This window comes from Sus scrofa, chromosome 8 (assembly GCF_054392235.1).
Source record: "Sus scrofa isolate SSC_HxYL_T2T_F1_AM1 chromosome 8, Sscrofa_HxYL_maternal_Yorkshire_Landrace_v2.0, whole genome shotgun sequence".
Classification (NCBI taxonomy): domain Eukaryota; kingdom Metazoa; phylum Chordata; class Mammalia; order Artiodactyla; family Suidae; genus Sus; species Sus scrofa.
In genome coordinates, this window is record NC_139390.1 from 10,503,178 (window position 1) to 10,523,127 (window position 19,950).

Here is a 19,950-nt window from a genome sequence, read left to right on the forward strand (position 1 = left end):
TCAATATCAGAGCCTTAGGGACCCACAGTCATGCTTTGGGTGCCATTTTGGAGGGGAAGGGGGAGTTGGAGATGGGGAAACCAAATAGGCTTTTTCCTTCTTAGGTTCTTTTTTCTTTCTTTGCCACACTTGCTGTATGCGGGAGTTCCCCGGGCCAGGGATCAAACCTGCATCACAGCAGCAACCCCAGCCACTGCAGTTACAACACCAGATAATTAACCCACTGTGCCACAAGGGAACTCCCTGGCTTTTCCCTTCTACTTTTCCCCTGAACAGATCTGCTGTGTTTGTATATGTATGTGTGGGTACATATGCACAGGCATGTGTGTGTGTGGTCCCTCCTCATTTAACTTTTAAAACTCCTTATTAATTCAATTGCTCACCAAATATCTATGGAGAGATACCATGGAGCATCCTTGTTGGCACACAGATCTCCCCCATTGCTACCATTTTTAAAGATAAAACGAATCTTTCTGGACTGTACATCTTCTCCCAACCACTGCCCATCTGTCTTCTCCTCTTCTCAGCAAAACCTCCCAAAAGAGGTCTCTTCAGTAGCTGAATCCCTTTGCCACCACTTCTTTTTTAATTTTATATTTATTAGAGTATAGTTGCTTTACAGTGTTATATCAGTTTCTGCTGTGCAGCATAATGACCCAGTGATACACATATATCCATTCTTTTTCTCATACTATCTTCCATCATGTTCCATCCCAGGAGATTAGATATAGTTCCCTGTGCTGTACAGTAGGACCTCATTGCTTATCCATTCTAAATGTAGTAGGTCGAATCTACTAATCCCAAACTCCCACTTCCTCCCCCCTCCTCCTTGGCAACCACAAGTCTGTCCTCTATGTCTGTGAGTCTGTTTCTGTTTTGTAGATAGGTTCATTTGTGCCATACTTTAGATTCCACCTATAAGTGATATAATAATATGGCATTTGTTTCTTTTCAATGCATTCCAGCACAGCCTCCTCCCCCACCCACCCCAATCATTGAGACTACCTTTGTCAAAGTCAGCGGTGGCCTCCGTATTGCTAAATTCACTAGTCGCTTCTCTCTCCTTGTGGTACTTGACTTCAAAGCAACACCCAGTGGAAATAATCCTTCCTTGTTTCATAGCACTGTCTTCTTCTAGTGCCCATGTTCTCATATTCTCCAGCTCTTCTTCTCACCTAACTAGTTGTGCCTTTTCTTCATTGATTTCTTCCCAATGGCTTGAAATGCTCCAAGCCATTTGCAAAGCTTCCTTTCCCTCTCCATCTATTCTCTTCCTCAAGGATCTCAACTAGTCCAGTAGCTTTAAATCCAATCTATACAGCTTTGAATTCATACTTCTATGTCAAGATTTAACTTCTCTTCTTAATATAGCTACATCAACTTCTACCAACTGCCATCTCTTTTTGGATGTATTTTTTTTGTTATGCAGAAGGAGAAATGTAACCATGTCACACCCTTATTTAAAATATATATAATGTCTTTAAAATCTGGCCTCATTCCACAAGCTTCATCTCTCAACTATTCTGACCCTTCTAGCCCTAATACTCACCCTATGCCCTATGACCAATGCGGTTCCCCCATAAATTGAACTATTTTCAACCTCCTGCACATTTTTCTTGCATGTTTTCCTTTTTATGGGATACGTTGTCTTTCCTTCTTTGCCAGTCTCCTACTAATTCATAAAGACAACTCATGCATTATTTAGTTATCTAGTCAGACTCAAAGATCCCTCTTTGCTGCTCCCATGGGAACTTGGTCATGTGTCATGTCCTTATCATTTACTTGTAGTTGCTCTTTATCTGTCTGCCTCAGTCAGCTCAGGTTGCTGTAACAAAATACCATAGACTGGGTGTCACATTTCTAGAGGCTAGGAAGTCCAAGGTCAAGGTGCTGGGGTGCTGGCAGATCCAGTGTCCGGTGAGAACCTCTTCCTGGTTTGTAGTCAGCCACGACCTTGCTGTGCCTTCACAGGCTGAGAGTGAAGAAGCAAACTCTTTCTCAGCTCTTCTTCTAAGGGCATTAACCCCATCATGACAGCTCCACCTTCATCACTAAATTATATCCAAGGCCCATCTCCAAATACCATCACATTGGGAACTCGGGCTTCAACATATGAATTTGGGGGTGGGGGGGGATGGACACAAGCCTTTAGTCCATAGCACTATCCCTAGAGTAAGGTCTGTTCAGTCATATAGCCCCAGGATCTGGCATAATGCTTTGCAAAAAGCAGCAGTTGTGTCAGCAAGATTTAACCTCTGCTGCCAGTTTACTATATACCAGGCATTGTACCCAGTGTTCAGAGGAATGCTACTCTTAGGGAGAATATTTCTTTCTCATCCTTTTTTTCCTTTCTTTATATACCCACACCTGTGGTATATGGAAGTTCTCGGGCTAGGGGTCAAATAGGAGCTACAACCGGGGCCTATGCCACAGCCATGGCAACGCCCAATCCGAGCTGCATTTGCAAATTACACTGCAGCTCACAACAATGCTGTATTCTTAACCCACTGAGAGAGGCCAGGGATTGAACCCACCTTCTCATGGACATTATGTTGGGCTTCTTAACTCGCTGAGCCACAACAGGAACTTCTCTTCCTCATTCCTGAAGCTTCCTTCCCTGGAGTTAGTGTAGCACTTATATCCTCTCCTCCCCAGGGAAAAGGAATTGATTTTTTTCCAGTTAGAGATGTTAGAAGGGAAAGTAGGGCACAGGTAGCGCTGTGGCATCTTCTTTGGCTTCTTGTAAGAGAGAGTTGTCTTCAATGAGCATTTGCTCCCATATATCAGCAATGCTCCTGTGACTGGACAGATCAGTCTCTCTAATTCAGGAGGGTTGTTCTATGTATCCCAATTTCTGATTTTCAATGCTAGCTTTATTAGTTTCATTTTTTTAAGTGTGATATTGGCCCCTGTCTAATGACCCTTTTATAATTATTTCTAATTTGGTTCAGAGGTCATTGAGGAGAAATGGAGGCTACTGGCTACACACTCAAAGACTACAACATTTAGGAATCCATCACTATTATTAGGTGTTTTGTTTGTTTGTTGCTCTTTAGGGCCACACCCATGACCTAAGGAAATTCCTGGGCTAAAGGCTGTATCCAAGCTACAGCTGCCGGCGTACACCACAGCCACAGTAACACAGGATCCAAGTCATGTCTGCGACCTGCGCCACAGCTCACGGGAACGCTGGATCTTTAACCCACTGAATGAGGCCAGGGATTGTACCCGAATCCTCATGGATACTTGTTAGGCTCCTTTCCACTGAGCCACAGCAGGAACTCCTATTAGGTTCTTAATCAAAGTTGGTTAAACTCCAAGGAAGTGAAGTTTAATACATGTATGAGTCAAGATAGGCTCGGTCATGCTTTAGTAACCACATCAACCATGAAACTCGTGACTTCACACACACACACACACACACACACACACTTACTTCTTATATGCTATGCCACATTCCATTAGAGCTTGGTGAGCAAGTCTGTTCCCCAGGGATGCTCAAGGCCCCAATCTTATGGAATCACCTTTGATTGTACCCTGTTAGCATGCGACTTAAGGGTCCTCTCAGCAAAAAAAGGAGTATCTGGAGCTTATACCATCCTTTACTGCTTCTAACTGGAAAGGACACATTCATTCACAAGAATCTGGACAACTTGAGGACCAGGGCTCTGTTCTAACTACAAGAAAGGCTGGGAGATGAGGCAGAGCACATGGGGACTCAGCAAGGCTTAGTGTCTCTGCCACAGGCTCTTGAACATCAGGAAGTGCCGTGTCTGGAGAGGTGGAATCTCGACTGGACTTCACATGTGAATGGAGCACAAGTGGGAAAGTGGAGACCAGAGGAAACGTGCAGGCAAGGGTCGGGCAGGAGGACTGGAGGCTCCTTACCCACTTCTCAGACCCAACCGTCAGTCTCCTTAGGTATCAAGTGAAGAAAGCATTTTTTGCTTCATCAGATGCTGTGAAGATTAAGTCAGATAAAACGGAGAGAGTGCCGAGCACAGTACCTGACTTTTGTTTGTGTTCAAGAACTATTAGTTTCTGTCACCATAGTGACTTCAAGATCATACAACCCTTTGATTTCCACCATATACTACACACATCTAAAGAGATGGGGATTTTCCTCAGAACAAAGGAAGCCCTATTTTCAAGGGCTTACAAGATCTCTTGTATTACAGGAGTTCTTATTACTTTCTATGGAACAAAACAGAACTCTCTGTCAAGGTACATTAGCCTGGAAAGTACTCAATTAACACTGATTTTCAAAGTGATGGAGATCACTTGACAGCATTCATTTTATTTATTTATTTGTTTCTTTCTTTCTTTCTTTCTTTCTTTTCAGGGCTGGCTGCACCTGCAGCAGATGGAAGTTCCCAGGCTAGGGGGTCGAATCAGAGCTGCAGCTGCCAGCCTACACCAGAGCCACAGCAACGCCAGATCCGAGCTTTGTCTTCAACCTACACCACAGCTCAGGGCAATGCCAGATCCTTAACCCGCTGAGCGAGGCCAGGGATTGAACCTGCTTCTTCACGGATACTGGTTGGGTTTGCAACCCGCTGAGCCACAATGGGAGCTCCAGCATTAATTTTTAAAAGGAGGGAAAAGAATTTGACATAGGTGTCATCATCATTTCTGGAGATAGAATATGATATTCCAGAGGGAAGCACAGGCTTGGGTTGGGATTCCCAGCAGAGGCACAGTGGGTTAAAGAGGTATGGGATTCCCAGCCTGGCACAGTAGGTTAAAGGGTCCAGGGTTGCTGCAGCTGCAGCTGGGATTCAAGCCCTGACCCAAAAATTTCCATATGCCATGGGTGCGGCCATTAAAAAAATACATGTTGTATAATTACATTTATATGGAATGTCTAGAAGAGGCAAGTCCACAGCAATAGAAGATAGATTGGTACTCGCCTCGGCCTGGGGATCGGGAAAGATTGTGGACTGACTGATAATGGGTACAGAGTTTCCTTCTGGAGGTGAGGAAATGCTAAAGGCGACTCTGGTCATGGTTTCACAAATCTTTTAACACACCACAACCACTGACTTATACAAGAGGTGAATAATGTGGTATGTGAATTATGTCTCCATAAAGTTGTTGTAAAAACAACTTAATAAGTGGTTACCTTGAAAATATTACACAAGAAGAATGGAAGAAAAACAGTACAAATGGGTATTAATTGCTTGAAATAAAATTTACAAGGACAGCATTGTGGATTGAAAAAGCTCTGAATCTCAAATAACTTTAGGTGGGCATGGAGTTGCTGTGCTCTGAACATCCTCCTCAGAAAACTCACAAAGTGGGTGTGAAGATGACCAAAAAGCACCAACCAGGAGGCAGGTGGCATGGAGTAAGGAATAAAGCTGTTTCATGAAATGCAATAGGAGAAAAATAATGTTTAACTCATGTATCATTTTATGTACTATAGCATATAGTACTGTATACAGTTGTTGATGTGTTTATAAACACTAGCCCTAACCCCTAACCCTAACCCTAACCCTAATCCTACATGAAGTAACTAAATTATTAATGGTGCCATGTAAAATTTCTTTCTTATACCATTTGTGGTTTAAGAGTCTTCGAAACCCACTGGGGCAGAAGAAATTCCTGCAATGGATGGGAGGCTGGATGAGATAACCCCAAAGGTGCCATTTAATACGTGGTCGATAATTCTGGGATTCTCAGCAGTGAAGAAGGAAAAATGGGAGGCTCTTCCAAGACTCAGGAGATGAAGAGTCACCCTGCATTGCTCAGGCATACACGGGAGAAGCAAAACCCAGGAAGTTTTCCACTGTTGCAACAGGGAAGTATTTCAGCGGTTTAAGTCACAACTCTAATGAATCTAAATAGCCAGGCTATTTAAATTTCTAGACAGAGGACTCTTGTAATATGTAAGCTTCTTACCCAGAGTTCCTCCTTGGGGCCCTTATTTGTGTTAATATTCGCAGTAGTAGATTCCTTACCAGGGATAAATTTTCAACAGTGCATCATTGCCAACTCTGGAGCTAGAGCACAGCCCTGCAATTGGAGACGTGAGTGCAGTCTGACCACAGAGCCCTGGAACACCTCTTAAAAATTCCAAAACAAGTCTTAAAAAAAAAAAATGAGTTGGGTTTTTTTCCTTTTAAAGGATGAAGTGTCGCCCCTTGGCAAGAAGCTCTGTGAGCTGTATGTTATAAACATAGTTAGCTTTTTTGGAGCAAAGTGACTGCAACTCAAACAATCTGGTTAAATCATTAACCCTGCAACTGTTCAACTCCCAGAAGCAATGGTCCAACTTAAAAATAAGTTAATATTTATTGAGCACAAACTATGTACCTGGCACTATGGTAAGTGCTATGGGGTGGCTGAAAAAAAATCTCTCAGCCATAGTTCCTGCTGTGTCTCAACATATACAATGTAACAGTGGAAATGGGCTGAACCCAAATAACAAAAACAGAGGGCAGGCCATGGTAAACAGTAATCCTTTCTGGGTTAAAAACATTTTCAGATGTTTGAAAGCCATAGACACTCTCACCAGAAAAATGCCCATACACACACACACACAACCCCATGTATTTGTTTGCAATTTAATTCTATATGTGGATTTGGGGTTTCAAAATATTTAATTTAAGAGAACTTTAAGAAAAGTTCTATGCAAGAATAAAAAATAAATTCACAACAGAAGCTCTCTTATCCAACCTCATCTTCACCAATGCACTGGCTTAAGTAGTATTTTTCATTTCCTTCTTAAAAGATGCCAGCGGATGCTGAGGCGTGCTGAGTGTTCCCTGTTTCTCTGTGGACTACACGCTACATGCACTTCTGATCCTGTCATCTAGTGTTACCCTGCCCAAGGGTCCGAGGTGTTTGTTCCTGTCTTAGCTCTGGCTGTCATATAAAGTGAGATAGACTGAGGGGCTTAAACAACAGAAGTTCATTGTCTCACAGTTCTGGAGGTGAGGAGTTCCAAGGTCAAGGCAATTCAATTTTTGGTAAGGTCTCTCCTCCTGGCTTGTAGACAGCCACCACCTTGTTGTGTGTGCTCACATGGCCTTTTCTTTGAGGGTATGTGGGAGGGAGGGAGAAATAGAGGGGGAAGGAGAAGGATGGAGAGAGAAGAGGAGAAAGGGGGTGGAGAGAGAGAGAGGGAGGGAGCAGGAGGGGGAGGGAGGGGAGAGCAAGCACTCAAGCTCAGGGATGTCCTTACAAGGACACTAACACTATCCGATCAAGGCCCCACCCTTATGATCTCATTTAATCTTAATTATTTCTTTAGAGGCCATATCTCCAAATAAATCCATATCGGTTGGGGGGGTGGTGTTGGTGGTTATGGCTTCAACATGTGAATTTGGGAAGGGGCTGGTTTGGACACAAACATTCAGTCCATAACAGCTTCAGTGCAAACTGGATTTGCACTGAAAATTAGATAATTTGCCTCATAGGACAAAAATCCAGGAAAAACAGGTCTGAGCCCTGTGGTAGGCAGAAGAATGACTCCCGAAGATGGGCGCACCCTGATCCCACAACCTGTGAAAATGCTAGATTATCCAAGTCCATGATTTTCTTTTCTGTGGAGATGTTCATTTGTGCTGGATATTAGATTCCAGTTATAAGTGATATCATATGGTGTTTGTCTTAAATAGACTTGTGGCTGCCTGATGAGGGAGGGAGTGGGAGGGATCGGGAGCTTGGGGTTATCAGATACAACTTAGAATAGATTTAAAAGGAGATCCTGCTGAGTAGCATTGAGAACTGTCTAGATACTCATATTGCAACAGAACAAAGGGTGGGAGGAAAAATGTATACATGTAAGGATAACTTGATCCCCTTGCTGTACAGTATGAAAATAAAAGAAAAAAAATTTAAAATAAAATAAAGTAAAAATCACATTGTTGAGATATGCAAAAAAAAATTTTTTTAATTAAAAGGTCAAAAAAAAAATGCTAGATTACACAACAGAGGAGAATCGAGGTTGCAGATGGAATTAAGATGCTAACTGATGCCCTTTACAATAGGTAGGATTTTCCAGCAGACCCCGTGTAATCACGGGGTCCTCAAATGTGGAAGAGGCTGTCAGAAATTAGAGACCCAGGGACGTGGCAGCAGGAAAGGAACTGCCCTGGTTTCTCTGGCTTTTCAGATGGAGGAGGGGGACCGTAAGCCAAGGGAAGGCAACAGCCAGGGAACACTTTCTCCACTGGATTCTCCAGAAAGGACCGCAGCCCTACTTTGATTTTATCCCAATGAGGTTCTAACCTCCAGAACTGGAAGATAATTCCATGTGCACTGCTTCACACTACGGACTTTGTGGTCACTTGTTACAGCAATAATAGAAAATATAGGAAAAAATAGAAAATAGAAGCCCTGCAATTTTTTTTTTCCCATAAGAACTAGAATAATGTTCGGGAACAGATTAAGTCAAAGTAAACATTAGCTTCCATATTAGTATAAGACAGACCCATGTTAAAATGTTGGTATAAAAAAAGTGAGACAGAAGCAATATTTGAAGCCTTGATGGCTAAAAATACATTTTAAAACTATGGAAAGATGCTCAGCCACAGATTCAAAAGACACTATAAATCCCAATCATAGTATCATAATACAATTGATAAAAAACAAATAAAAAGAGAAAATACCCCAAAAAGGGATGAAATCTAAAATAAAATTATCTTTGGCTCACTCTTCCCAGAAACAACAAAAAGTCCAAAAGCAGTATGAGGTTTTTGATGTACTAGAGAAAATTACTGCCAACTCAAACCCTTGCACCCAGGGAAAATAGCCTTCCAAAACAAAGATAAAGACACTTTACAGACAAAAATGGAGAGAATGTTTTACCAGGAGACTAAAAGGAATGCCAAAGAGAAGGAAAATTGTCACAAACAGAAGTTCAGAGATAGATGGAAGGAAAAATAATTACCACGTGTAAATCAAAATGAGTAAATGGATAAACAAAAATAAATAAAAATAAAATTTCTTTGGGGTTTGATCTATAGCAGGAAATTAAATAATCAGTAGCAATAACAGATATGTCAGGAAGAGGCAAATGCAGTTAAAGGGTTCTGTCATCTTTGTATGGACTGAGACATGATAAAGGCAATAATTTATAGTGGATTTTACAAATCATAAAAACATATTATTAAGCTCAGAGTATCCAATAAAAAACAATAAAAGAACATATCAGTAGTTTATTGCATTCTTTAGTAAAACTCATTATGTATGTTCTGTATAACAATTATAATATGTTTCGTGCAGTAAGTTATAATACAGTAAGTCAATTATAATAGCATGTCAACAGAAGGGAAGATTAGAATAATTTTTTTTGAAAGAAGGTAGTAAAGAGAAAAAGAAATATGGTGGGACAAGTGTTTAGATGGGATTGATGTCAGAGATAAGAAGGAAGATAATGGAGTAATAGACATTCTATAGCTTGATCACAGTAGGGTTTACATAGCTAATTTATCAAAATTAATTAAACTGCACACTTATAAGGGCTGAGTTTATTGTATGAAATTGTATCTCAATAAATTGGATTTTAAAAGAAAATAGCTCAGAGTTCCCAGTGTGGCTCGGTGGAAATGTACCCGACTAGTATCCATGAGGATGTGAGTTCGATCCCTGGCCTTGCTCAGTGGGTTGAGGATCCCATGTTGCTGTGAGCTGTGGCGTAGGTCACAGACGCAGCTTGGATCCCGTGTTGCTATGGCTGTGATGTAAGCTGGCAGCTGTAGCTCAGATTTGATCCCTAGCCTGGGAACCTCCATATGCTGTGGGTGTGGCCCAAGAAAGAAAAAAAGAAAGAAAGGAAGGAAGGAAGGAAGGAAGGAAGGAAGAAAGAAAGAAAGGAAGGAAGGAAGGAAGGAAGGAAGGAAGGAAGGAAGAAAGAAAGAAAGAAAGAAAGAAAGAAAGAAAGAAAGAAAGAAAGAAAGAAAGAAAGAAAGAAAGAAAGAAAGAAAGAGAAAGAAAGAAAGAATAGTTCATATGGCCCAGTAGGCCTAAGGCAAGAAATATCCCTGAATTGGAAGAGGGTCATTTTATGAGATAAAAGTTTTATTTACCAGGAAGATGTCATATTTATAAACAAATGTGTAGCTAATAAGTGCCCTCAAGACATCTAAAGCAGTGATAATAAACAGAGCTAAGCAGAAAAATATGCAAATCCACAATCAAAATGATGATTGTTAATAGTGCTCTCAGGAATTGATAGAGCAAGGAGGCAAAAGCAGTGCAAATATAAAAGATGTGATAACACAATAAAGACAGTCACCTTAATTTACTTACATAGAATGCTGAAAATAATAATTGTATAACGCACATACTGTCAAGTGTTTATGTGGAGTATTAACCAGTATTTTAAAATAAAGTGAAGCTAAAATTTTTTCAAAGATTGAAATCCTACAGAATATAGTCTGACTGTAGTAGAATTAAGCTGAAAATTAACAGCAAAAAGACAACTAGAAAAAAAATCTTATATTTGAAAATAAGGAAGTATTCGTTTGAATTAACTCCTAAGTCAAAGAAGAAATCACAACAAAAATTTTGCAGTATCTTGAAATTAATGACAATAAAAATACAATACATCAAAATTTCTAGGATGTAGGGAAGTTGTGTTTAGAGGGTAATTTATAGTCTATTAGAAAGATAACAAATTAAAAATGATCTAAGATAAACATCAATCTCAAGAAGTTTTAAAAGAAAGACAGTAAATTAAATCCAAAGAGAATAACAAAGATCAGAAATCAATGAAACAGAAAACTTAAAACAGTGAGAATCAAAATATCCCAAGTTTGTTATTTGAAAAAGATTAACATAGTCGATAAATCCTTGGCAAGAATGATAGGACAAAAAGAGAGAAGGTTAAAAAAAATCATAAATGAAAAGAGGAATAAAACGAGAACATTCTAGAAAAGAAAAATGTAATAGGATCAATGGTTTCCTGGGGTTAAAGATGTGGAATATTACTACCAGCCAGGGGCACAAGTATATCTTATTTGCTGTAATACCCTCTAGGTACACACATTTGTCAAAGTTCATTGAATTTTACACTTAAACGTCATGCATTTTACTGTATATGAATTATACCTCAAGAAAGTTTTTTTTTTTTTTTAAATCTTTTTAGGGCCTCACCCACGGCATATGGAGGTTCTCAGGCTAGGGGTCCAATTGGAGCTGTAGCCATCAGCCTACACCTCAGCAATGCAGGATCTGAGCTGCATCTGCAACCTACACCACAGCTCACAGCAATGCAAGATCCTTAACCCACTGAGAGAGGCCAGGGATCGAACCCGCATCTTCATGGATGCTTGTTGTGTTCATTAACCACTGAGCCAAGATGGAAACTTCAAGAAAGTTTACTTTTGGGGGAAAAGTAGTAACTGTAAAGAAAGCAAGGGGGAAACTACCATTATTCAAAGATAGGCAGGTAAGCCAAAGGAATTAGCTGTAGAAAGTTTTAAATTGAAATTAAATTAATATAGCAAGATTGCCAGATACGAGGTCAATATGACCAAATCAATTCTATGTCTAATTACCAACAACAAACAGAAAATGGAACCCAAGAGAAGCTATTATTTACAGCAGTGTTATAGTTTACTCCATGGCTTAGATGTCAGCAAAGTTTACACAGTCATCATAAAATATCCACTGAATATTGACATTAGCATCTAAGCAAAACTATGATAGAATTATAATGATGGATAAGAGAAATGTGATGACAGCGGGGGCAGGGGGGCTGGGAAGAGAGCTAAATACATCTAGAAAGTGAGAAGATGAAGATTAAAATAGATCAAGTGACAACGTAAGTAGTTTATTTGGAGACATAGTTAGAAATATGTGCATGCACAGTTTTGACAAAAAAAAAAAAAAAAGACTTTGGGAGTTCCCGTTGTGGTGCAGCAGAAACAAATCCAACTAGTATCCATGAGGATGTGAGTTCAATCCCTGGCCTCGCTCAGTGGGTCAGGGATCCGGCATTGCCGTGAGCTGTGGTGTAGGTTGCAGATGTGGCTCAGATCCTGCATTGCAGTGGCTGTGGTGGAGGCTGGCAGCTGTAGCTTTACTTCAACCCCTAGCCTGGTAACTTCCATATGCTGCAGGTGTAGCCCTAAAAAGCAAAAAAGTAAAAACTAAAAACTGAAATGGCTTTATCTGTTCTTCCCTAGATGGCCATTTAGATTGCTTCCATGTCTTGGCTATTGTAAGTAGTGCTGCAATAAACTCTGGAGTCATGTATCTTTTCAAATTATGGTTTTCTGCGGATAGATGCCTAGGAGTGGGATTGCTGGATTATATGGCAGTTCTAAGGAAGATGTGGTACATATATGCAATTGAATATTACTCATCTATACAAAAAGAATAAAAATGGTATTTTCAGCAACATGGATGGATCTAGAGATTATTATATAAGTGGAGTAAGAGGGAGAAAAACAAGTATCATGATATCATTTACACGTGGAATCTAAAAAATGATGTAAATGAGAGTATTTATAAAACAGAAACAGACTCACAACTTCAAAAACAAATTTATGGTGATCAAAGAGGAAAGATGGGGTAAGGGATAAATTAGGAGTTTGGGATTATCATACACACAACTATACATAAAATAGTCAATAAGGACCTATTGCGTAACAGGGAGCTCTACTCAGTATTCTGTAATTACTTATATGGGAAAAGAATCTGAAAAAGAATTGATATATGTGTATAACTGAATCACTTTGCTGTACACCGGAAACTAATACATTGTAAATCGCCTATACTCCAACATAAAATAAAAATCAAATTGAAAAATCCTTTAAAATGAGAACGTGGACTTTGGAATCAGACAGCCCTGAATTTGAAATCCTTCTTCATTTTTTTAACTTGTGTAACTTTGGTGGAATCACATTACATTCCTAAGACTTAGATTTTTCATCTGTGGAATAGGAATCCTAGCACTTACTTCATAGGGTTGTCAAGGAGATTGAAGCAGGTAAAAGCATAGTCATGGGCAACAAAATGCTCAAAAGCAAAACAGATTGTGGCCCAAACAAATATAAAACGATTGTTAACCAATTCTTGCTTCTAAGAGGCAGGTAGATGGGAGGAGAGGAGAGACAGAGGAGCACAATTTATACGCAGGGGTGGGAGAGGTCTCAGTCCAGGGTGGCTTCTCTTACAGACCCTCACATAGGAGGAGAGAGAGACAGCCAGCAATGCAGAATAGACAGCTCTTCTCTTGCCAAAGCATTTTAATGAGCTGCGGTGGCCAGTTGTCCTTTAATTGGGTTCTCTGGGATTGTGAACTCCTTCTGATGTGTATGGATCCCCGTGGTAGTCCAGACCAGCCTACAGGGAAAGTGATGTCACAGCAGATCCCTGGCGGTGATGCGGCTGCCAGCAGGCCATCTGCCATCCAGCTGTGGCTCCACATGATTTCACTCTGGTCCCCCAGTATCCCCGTTTTTGCCTGCCCATTCCCTGGGCCTGATTCTTAAACAGCCCTGTCAGTTCTCGAGCTCTTTAATTTCCCCTCAATATGCTCTTCTGCTTAATTCACCTGGAGTCCATCTTTGTTACCCGCAACCAAGAACAGTGTTGGATACATGAGTCTTTAACATGCAAAAGATGAGTTGGATTTGAACTTGAGGAGAGGGAAAGGAGGCTGGGAATGAGTTGGGTTACTCTGCAGAAGGAGACAGGGAAAATAGGGGGGTTTTCCTCCTGAGGAAGAGACGAGAAAAGCAATGAGAGAGTGGGGGAAAAAAAGAGAAAATAACCAAGCAGCATGACAGAGTAGTCAAAGGGACCTTTAAAAATAGGACTTTGGTGACTAGCATTCAGTTTTGAGTGATTTGCATTTTGCTGTTATATAATTCCTATCTCCATCCGGTCAAGCAACCAGCAAAGTCAGATACATTCACTTGGGTCTTGCGCGAGTGGAGATTTTTGATGGGAATCAAGGAAGGAGGTGGTCCAATGTGGACCAGAACAAGGATAGAGTATGGCAAACACTGACAATTTATAAACCATACTAACGAGGGGGCAGGAGAAGATTTAGAGATGATTGGAAAAGCCTTAAGCTACCCCCATCCCACCCCATCCTTAAAATCCCTTCCCAGATTGGAAAAGAGGAAGAACTCAAAACGAGAGCCAGACCGGAAAGAAATGGAATTGTCTCCATAGGTGGTGTTTGAAGGATCTCCAAAAGCCTGTATTTTGTCTCTGCTTTTTGAGTTCACCAGGTGAGAGAGACATGACCTGTGTCCGGCCTCGTCCACGTGGCTCGGTAATTGGATATGAGCCAACTGTCAGAACAGTAGCACCAGGAATGACCTAAAAAGAGGAAAGTCAATTTTCTTAGAAAGAACTAAGGGTCAAAGTCAAGGAAGCTGGGTTCAAAGAGGAAATCCAGCCTGAAGGGAAGAAACACAGCTATGGGGGCTGTTGCCAGGAGCAATGCAAGGTGCCTCTGGAAAACTGCAGCACCTGAGCAGGACGTGCTCAGGCTTACATGTGCTGCTGCCTGGCAGGTTCGGGCTGACCTGGAAGTTCAGGTGGACGAAGATGCCTGTGATCTGTAGTGAACTCTCTGTCACCTACTAATAACTATCGAATGCCTCACGCAGGCTCTCCCCTTAAGCTGACTCACAATATGTGCTGTTGCTGTCATTCTCTATACTTCTCTCTTTCCTTAGAATAGTTCCTCAGCCAGGTATACTGTGTCCTTTAAAACACATCTTATAAATGGACTGATTCTGCTGTTTTTTAACTGCCTGATCTCCATTGCCTTAGCATCTATCTGCCATATTTTTCCAGTTGTATACTAATATGATATTTTTCTCTTTTGTTGGATATCTGTTTCATTTTTTCAGTTTTCTTCTTTATTTTTAATATGGTATTTTTCAGGGAAAGTTGTGAAAGACTTTAAACTGGGCAGCATGTATTTTTGAATATTTAGTCTAATATACCCTTCTGGATTATGTCTGCCTTTGATTGTCTTTGAGCTATCTTACCACTCTGCAAACTGTAGAAAACTGATAATAATGCAGATCCTCCTTGTCCAGAGAAACACAAATGAATTGTGTCCATCTGAATGCAATTGATTATTGTCCTTTGGAGGCTGACCAGGAAATTTATTGCAGCATTCTTGATTGCCCCATAGTAGACACTTTTAAAGGTTTGTTGATTGAATAAATGACCTTGAAGCTTAAAATGTAAACCATAAGAACTCATCCCATGTCACAGCGCAGCACTGGATGTGGTAGAGCCATGGCTGGGAGGAGAGTCAGCTGTGGGATGCAGAGGAGACCATTCTGGGGCAGAGCCTGGATGGGGATGCTGAGGCCATTATTGTGCTTACTCAAGCAGTGCATCAGAAATAGCCCATAACTCTGATGGATGCTCCACCACTACTCATGCCCTGAGAAGCCATGCCAGCCCCACCTGCCCTGCCGTGTGGCTGCACACCAGGGTTGGGTGGTGGAGGCCAGGGGCAGTGATCAGCTGTGAAGGAAAAAGGGAGCTTCCAAGGGATGCTGCATATGAATGGAATGAAGGAAACAATTGCAGGTGCTGCACAGGCAGTGCAGGGAGGACAGCTCAGAACTCTGTCTGCAGCCAACACGCTGTCAATTTACAAACCAAACCAACATAGGAGCAGTGAAAGATCTAGAGATGATTGCAAAAGTCTCAAAGTACCCCCATCCTGTCCCACCCTTAAAATCCCTTCAGAGATTGGAAAAGACGACGAGCTCTCTCCAAACAGAATGGGATTTAAGTCTTCTCATTTGAATCCCCAAATGCAGCCTGTCTCAGCTGGTATTTGAGTTTAAAACAAGAGCTGGACCAGAAAGAAAGAAATGGAATCTTCTTCAGCCATGATGGAGTCCTGAACGGGCCCTGCAGGGGCCCCACTTGCTTCAGCATCTCCTACTCTGGGGCAAGGGTCCTGATGCTGCAAGAGAAGAAAACACACAGTTAAAGGGAGGAGAGCAGCTCAGGCCTGACGCTCAGGGCTTCTTCTCCAGCAACTTGGGATCAGACCCTCTTCCCAGTAGGAGAGTGACAGCCATGGAGCAGAAAGGAAGTCCCACTTCTCGCCCCACTCCAGCTCTAGGACCTCCATCTCTAGCCCCACCCCAAAGAAAGACATGAGATGTGTCCACCTCAAACCCAGCAATCCTACTCCTGCGTGTATATCCAGAAAAAAAAAAGCCACTAATTAGAAAAGATACATGCACCCCAAAGTTCACAGTAGCACTAGTTATAATAGCTAAGATATGGAAGCCACCCAAGTGTCCATTAACAAATGATTGGATAAAGATGTGGCATGTATACAAAACAAAATATTACTCAGCCATAAAAAAGAATGAAATTCTGCCATTTGTAGCAAAGTGCATGGACCTAGTGAATAACATGCTTAGTGAAATGAGGCAAAGAAAGACAAATACTCCGTGATATCACTCACACGTGGAATCTAAAAAATAAAACAAATGAATGTACATAAAAAAACCGAAACAGACTCACAGATACAGGGAATAAACTAGTGGTTACCAGTGGGGAGAGGGAATGAGGGGAAGGGTAAGATAAGGGTATGGGGTTAAGAGATACTTTTATACATAAAGTACTATATATAAAATAGATAAGCAACAAAAATATATGGTACAGGGAGTTCCTGTTGCCTTGCAGTGCAGCAGAAACAAATCTGATTAGTATCCATGAGGATGCAGGTATGATCCCTGACCTTGGTCAATAGGTCGGGGATCTGGCGTTGCAGGTTAGCTGCAGTGTAGGTCGCAGGCGAGGCTGGGATTCCACGTCGCTGTGGCTGTGGCTGTGGCTGGCAGCTGTAGCTCCAATTTGACCCCTAGCCTACGAACTTCCATGTGCCTCGGGTGTGGCCCTAAAAAGCAAAAAAAAAGAAGAAGAAATTATAGGCATTGTTTTGTAACAACTTTTAATCAATATGCTATAAACTGGAAACTTAACATTGTAAATCAACTATACTTCAATAAAAATATCTATAGTCTATAGTTTAAGAGGAGGCATATTTTAAATATTAAGAAAATAACTTGTCAGTTACCTTCAAAGTTTACACGCTCGCCTCTAATAGCAATAATTGACCTACCACTCCCTGAACTTCTTCCTGGAAGGAAACTACGTATAAATCAGAAATAAATGATTAATATATAAATTTTAAAACTAAAGTTGATGATTCTTCTGGGTAAGAAGAGATCGATACAGTACCATTCATCTTTCAGCTGCCAAGGAACTTTGTTCAGAACACCTCCGGGTCTTCCACCCTTCATGGTTCCCACCCACTGCTGCCCACGGCTCTTCAGTCTCAAATGAGGCCACTTGCTGTTTCTTTTTCTCCAAGCTTTGAGACACTTTGCATGGATGAGATCTTTGATCTCCTGTGGATCAAAGGCAGCAGGAAACCTGGAAGGGAAACTGCAGTTGCAATAGGTACATCTTGCTATGGAATACACAAAAATTACAGAGAAGGGGGGAGACAGAGGGAAGACAGATTGACAGGAAATTTATCCAAGATAGGTAAAGCTAAAAAAAAAAAAAATCCAGTGGCAGAACAACATGTTAGTATAATCCCATTTTTCTTAAATCATACACACACACACACACACACACACGTTTGTTCATTAAATAAAATGAACATGATACTATGCCAAACCTTTGAAAGAAGGTTGGGATTGTGGAAAATGTTTTCTTTATAGGCCATGTGTTCCTGTGATGTTTCACTTTTATTGACAGTAATCACATTTTACTGTTGTGGTTACTAGAAGAAATTTACTTATTATTTATTTTTATCTGTTTAGCTTTTTAGGGCCGTACCCGAGGCATAGAGAGGTTCACAGGCTAGGGGTTGAATTGGAGCCGGTAGCCGCTGGCCACAGCAATGCCAGATCCAAGCTTCATCTGTGACCTACACCACAGCTCAGGGCAACACCAAATCCTTAACCCACTGAGCGATGCAAGGCATCAAACCTACGTCCTCATGGATACTAGGTAGATTTGTCTCCCTGAGCCACAACGGGACCTCCCAGAAGTAAGAAATTTAAAGATTTAAGGGAAAAGAAGAAATGCAGCTGATTCTTCAAACAAACATCCCAGGATGCAGACCCAGAGCGGTTTTCCTGGGTCCCCAATATAGGAACTACTGGCCCTTATAATGGGATATTATTCTCAATCAGAACTAAGTGTGGAGAGAAATGGGGTCAGCAGTGTTACCTTCAAACACACAAAAGAACAGCAGAATTTTCTTCTTAATGGCTTTCAAAGTACCCTCTGACAGAAATAGATCTGGGACGAGGGAAAAAAAAAGGACAAAGCCCATCAACAAGAAATGTCCACTATTTGATAGATTGCTCATAGCTTAGATTGCTCATAGCTTACCAGGAACCTAATGTCAGGAATAATTCATCAGATAAGATTCACATCCCTTTTAAATCTTGAACGCTTTCTAAGTTTATATAGATATCAATGTTTAACAAGCTTGCTTTTAAAAGCATTTATTAATCTGCCAGGGGCTTGACATTCTAGGACTTTCCTTCACATGCTTAATTCTTACCCTTGGGTTGGTTAAGCTTATCTAGTAGATTACCCCTTCTTCTTTTATGAGATGAGAAAACAGAGGTTCAGAGTGGCTAGAAAACTTGTCACAAGCCCAGTTAGCAATAGAAGTGACCTGATGACGGGTCACCTTGATGAGATGAATGGAGGGATGTGGGTTTAGAGGGAACGGAATGTTCCCGCCGGAAGAACCACCGTGATGAGTGAACACCGGTCTCTCGCTCCATGGAGACCTCACTGTGGACAACTGGCCCCGGGTTCCCAACTATTTGGAGCTGACGCCTCCCTAAACGTTGTTGGGAATAGGGTCCCCAAGCAAAAGTTCAGAGGGTCCTCGAAGTCCGCACATGACATCCCCAGGAGACACCCCTGGAATTGAGGGACTTGGAAATGTCTTCAGTTCCTAAGAAGCCCGATCCATTGTGATCCCTAGAAACGTATGAAGGGTGGTATTTGAGCAGACGTGATCTGCTCTATCACGGTAAAAATAAGATGCTTTATCATTGTACTGACTTATCCGAAAAGGTCCTCAATTCGTATACTCCAGCCATTTGCCCCCTTAGACCACTGTGTTCAGACTTTAAGATTTGAAAGATAGAGTTACCACACTGATAGTTTAAACCCAGTACCGCAATGATGGTGGCGCATGTTTTCACCTTAGAAGCAAATCAAGAGGAGTCGTGGTTATATTTTACACAACCACGAGGGGGCAGCAATGTGCAAATAACGCTCTAACCGCTCTGGGCCTGCAGGGCTTGGGGGTGGGGGGGGGTTGGAGAATGTGGCTCTCCTCCTCTGTCAAGCCCACCCCCAATTCAACACTTCTCAGATTCAAAATGACAGTACCGCAGTTATTTCAGGCCTGCTCTGGAAACCGTCAGAGCTAATTCATTTCAGAGAAAATACACCGACAATCCATAGAGGCATCCAAATCAGTCTTTTTAGGATTCACGCTCGGCTCCTTCAGGCATGCGTTCATCTAGCCTTTTCTCAGAACCTACATGCCACTTACTCTGGGAAGGGAGCCGGGAAACAGGAACCAGGCAATCCACATCCACACCACCTTCTCAGGGGGCTTCCTAGCCACGCTGTCTAAAATCACAGCCCTTGGAGTTCCCGTTGTGGCTCAGTGGGTTAAGGACCCTACAAAGTATCTATGAGGATACCGGCTCAATCCCTGGCCTCGCTCAGTGGGTTAAGGATCTGCATTGCCACAAGCTGCAGCATAGATCACAGATGCAGCGCAGATCCAGAGTTGCCGTGGCTGTGGTGTAGGCCGGCAGCTGCAGCTCTGATTCAACCTCTAGCCTAGGAACTTCCATATGCAGCAAGTGAGGCTGTCAAAATTTTTTTTAATTAATTAAATTAAGTAAAATGAAATAAAATCACAACCCTTCCTATTCAGTT